The sequence below is a fragment of the Corythoichthys intestinalis genome, chromosome 3 (assembly GCF_030265065.1).
Source record: "Corythoichthys intestinalis isolate RoL2023-P3 chromosome 3, ASM3026506v1, whole genome shotgun sequence".
Lineage (NCBI taxonomy): Eukaryota > Metazoa > Chordata > Actinopteri > Syngnathiformes > Syngnathidae > Corythoichthys > Corythoichthys intestinalis.
In genome coordinates this window covers 36,418,362-36,423,233 of record NC_080397.1, presented here as the reverse complement: position 1 = coordinate 36,423,233, position 4,872 = coordinate 36,418,362, and positions in this window count along the sequence as shown.

Here is a 4,872-nt window from a genome sequence, read left to right as displayed (position 1 = left end):
ATATCCCATGCAAAAATGTAACATTACAATGCAGATACTTTAAGCGTAATATGTTCCTTTTATGCATAGGATTTCTTTTGGCTTTACTGTGTGCAATTTAATGTAGTTTTTTTAATTTCTCCTTGTATGGGCCAAGAGCTGAAACAGAATTTCATTAACGATGACAAATATAGATTGTATTTTAACTGTATAAATTTCTGTACGATTACCATTTCATCAGTTTGTGCAATCACAATAAATCCAAACCGAGGACTGTGGCAGATCTGTTTAATGTTCCCAATAAGTTTCAGTGTTCAGTAGTAATGAAACAACTTCCCAATTACCGTATTGGCCCGAATATAAGACGACCCTGATTATATGACGACCCCCTCTTTTTCAAGACTCAAGTTTGAAAAAAGACTTTTTGAACACCAAATTACTTTTTATACAGAAAATAATTACAGTACATCTGAAACAAATGATTACAACAATATATTTGAGAGAAAAAGCATGTTATTTTGCCTCATTCAAATCTTAATATCTGAACATTTAAATATGTAAACTAAAGTGCAATCACATTCGTAAATGAATGGCTTCTGGTTTCTGAAATGTAAATAAACCAATCGTGATAAAACAACAAAATGGCAATAACTGCATTAACCATCAAAGTGAAGTCTAACTGTAACTGTAGTCTTGAAACAAATCTGAAAAAGGAAAAACATTGCAATAAAATACTGCAAACTGGTTAAACTTGAGAGTAACTGAGATCTGTCCTGACAGAACATCGCTTCAATGATATCTGGCGCCATCTAGCATCGTGAATGGGTATATCGTCTAGACCGCAAATATAAGACGACCCCCACTTTTTCAGTCTTGTTTCAATGCAAAAACACCGTCTTATATTCAGGCCAATACAGTATTAAAGCAGTTTAGTTATTTTTTGATGCGGGCATCATTTTGCCTTATTCAGAGAAGTCTGCGGAGGAAAACTGCAACTTACTGACATACTGCAATTGCAAATTCTTATTGTTGGCCAGGGGTATTTGTATACATGGTTGTAGGGCGTGCTATCCACTTCTTGATAGGCTGAATCCAACCACCGCTTTTTCAGACTCTTTCAAACACCCACATCTCCGCTGATAAAAGCCACGCTGGAAGCCATGTGTATTGAATTTAGATAATTCCCGAGGGTATCCTGCTCTTATCAGTGGTCAGATAAGCTCATTTCACAAGCTCTCAAACACCTCCACTGGGCTACCAATGGGATCCTGTGCTTGACAAGCGCTGACCTTTTTTTTTTTTAGTGTTTGCGGTTGAAGGAAAGTCAAGAAAGGATGCTAGTTGTTGACTGGATCTTTAACACATTCTAATACAGTATTCTAGCTCTTAGATCAGCGAGCCGTCACATTTTTGAAGGGAGTATTTCAACTCGAGAGGGTAACCGTTCTAGTATCAAAAAGGTGTCCTTGGACTTGGGAGAGAGTGGAAGGCAACAGCCTTTTTAATGAACTTACACTTGCATTTAAATAAAAAAAAAATCCCACAGAGATGATTTTCTTGAAGATGGGAATCGCATACTTCCTGAAAGACCCCAATCTCAGGTACAATACTCTGTCTGGGCCCTGAAGGGCTCTTGGACTGACAAGCTTTGAGCTAGTCACTGGCAGCACAAGCATAATCCTCACCTCGGTTGAGCCTTTTCTACTCTTTCTCACATTTTGACTCACATGTTTAGATAAGGTACTATGAATCGCATTCCCCCCCCCCCAGTCTTAATACCCAGAATGTGTGTTTGAACGCGTGTCTGAGGATTCTCCTATTCACTGGAGCTGCTACGACTCAAAAGCTGAGGTGACAAAGGCCTAGTGAATGTCTGACTCACAGACAACTGTCAGCATTCAATGGGCTGGATTAAGACGGAACGTAGTACCCAACGGAGACTGACATGTTGACATGTTCTACTAAGTGCATTTCAAGGTGGATTTAGGCTGTTTGCTCCATTGTAGAAGAACATAAGCGATACAAATGCTAAATGGCTTGCCTGTTCTTGAGACACAGGGTGAACTTTACTCCTGCCGTCTGGATTTGGACTGACACTGTGTGACTAAGGCTGCAGTGGATCCCGAAGAGGTTCAGGGGTTTCAGAGAGCCATCCTTAACCAAACAAACATACTGGAATTTCTGCCATTGTTGGTGCACAGGGTTGAGTGACAAGGCCGCATAGCAGAGGAACCTGTCAGCAGAGACGAGTCGGGGTCAAAGTGTGACCACCCCTGGTGACAAAGCTTCATATGGAGGCAAAGTCATGTAGCATGATTTAAGATTACCTGTGTAAATCCATTAAAACTAAATGTAATTTTTAGTGGTGAGTTTGGCAGAATTCATTTAGCAGGTTTGATTCAAATTATGTAGAAATACTCAAGCTGGTGAATAGCAAGAATAAAAGCTTTTCAAATCTTTGCAATTTCTCATCAAGTGTAAGAATGTCTAGTTGCAAGTTTACTGGGAATTATGAGGGGGAATAATTCTTGCAAACTACATTGCTTATACATAATTAAAAAGCACCCCATGTATCAGCCATTATATCACTTTTTGATTGCCCCTCAGGAAAGCTATTTACTTATGCTCACCTGCGTAATGCATGGGGAACTTTGCACACCTCCTGGATGACGTGTAGGTCCACTTAACAAGCGAAGAGAGCGCGTAGCGGGGATATGGTGGTTCATTTGCAGGTAAAAAAAGTTAAAACATGAGCTAAACATGAGCCGCCAAGATGCTAGTGATCACTGGACAGTATAGTCTCTCACGCAAAATAGGCTCTAAAATATTTTAACAGAAAAGTAAAACAATCCTATAATGACATATATGTCTGCGGTCTGTAAAGTTTTAGAACAATCTCTGCAGTCTTCATTAAAGTACAATATCTGGATATATAATTCAACATATGAATTTTGTTGAGCTGTTAAAATATTGTATTTATGCTTATTTCACTTCCTAAAGCCCTTTTTACAGAGTATACTTCCATTTTCATTTTTTTTTTCAGAAATACATCTGAGCATGGGCGTAGGTTTGCATAGGGACGGTGGGGACGTAACACTACCAACTTTTGAGGATGCTCAATTGTCCCCACCAACTTTGAAGAGTGTCTCCCCATATGTTGTAAGGATAGAACTGACCCTACCATTATGAAGTGAATTATTTTCATTACGTTCAGACTTACATTTACCCCTTTTCACTGCTGAATGTGCCAGTCCATTTTCCCCCTCAAATGCCCGTTTGATTGGCTGATGACTTGAACCCCCCCCCCCACACACACACACTCACATCTCCATGCCACCTCCTCTGCTCCCTCCGAAGAGGAAGGATATTAGAAGTTTTTTTTTTTTCAGCCAGCAGCAGCTGCAGCCACTGTAAGTAATGTAAAAAGATGTCTATGTTGTGGAGGTGGGGAACACACCACTATTTTTGCCACTGAAAGTCCGACCTGTATCAGTGTTAGCATAACATTAAACTGTGTGAATTTGTTAACCTGCAAAACTTAGCGAGAAGTGTCCTCCTGTTTGTATTTTCTACTGTTAAACTGTGAGAAATGTATGTAAATGAAAACCTCGGTTCAGGTTTATTTATGTGGTTTTAAAGCACCCCAAAGGAGCTTTCCCTTTTTGTTGAGTTTGGCTGTGCTTGTGGACCAAAGCAGGAAAGTCTTACCCGGAGGAAGGCTGATTTTTTTTTTTTTTAAATTCCCTGACCAAGAGCTTTTTTCAGTTATATTTGATATATATATTTGATATATATATTATATACCCTAATTTTCGGACTATAAGCCGCTACTTTTTTCTCTCACTTTGAATCCTGCGGCTTATAGTCCAGTGCGGCTTATTCGTTGATTTATTTGGGTTAATAGATAGGACTTTATTTGACAGCGGCGTCATAAGACTGCCATAATTAGGACATGACCCTAACATGAGCATTAATGAATGCTTATGACAGATGTCATTAAGTGTCATCCGGCAAATTATATCACCAACTCACAACATCCTTTCAAAGTGAGATAATTTGACATCTGTCATAACCATTCATTAATGCTCATGGCAGTGTCATGTCATAATAACGATGGTTTTATGAAAGTCTCATAGCGCCACTGTCAAATAAAGTAGCTGACTAGCAATTAATGAAACAACTGGAACAGTAACTGAAGAAATAATTAGCACAGAACATGAATTTTGATATTTACATATGCAGAGCTGCAATGCATGCTAGGAGGCATGTTGGACAACAAGAATGTTGACAGCAGGTGGCGGCAGAGGTTGACTATCTCCCCCAAGTGGCCAGTGATGGCAAAATGATGCTTCTTGAATTAATGAAGCTTTGGAGCCAGTGGTTCATTTGGTTTTATGACAGACTTATGATGCCGCTGTCAAATAAAGTGTTACCGGTTCATATCTTTTGGTGTAAAGATCCCATTCTACATTGAGCACAGCTGTGACTTATAGTCCAGTGCGGCTTATCTATGAACAAATGCCTTTTTCATGTCAAATTTGGTGGGTGGCGGCTTATAGTCAGGTGCGCCTTATAGTCCAGAAATTACGGTATATATGTTATATTAATTTCATAACAATGTTGAGTCGTCTTAAGACAAATGTGTATTTTTTTGCATACCTGGATAGTTGAAATTATTAACAAGATTGTATTCATTTTGTATTTTAATATGAGTTATGTTCAAATATTGTAAGATAATTTTGCTAATTAAATCCAGACATTTATTGTGGAGGTTTTCAAAAATGTTTCTTTAGTAGTTTTTGACAACAAAGGTTTGAACTGAATGGCGTATCACCTGAAGCAACACACATAAACGTTAGTATACAGTAAGTCCATACAGAATTATTTTGTATT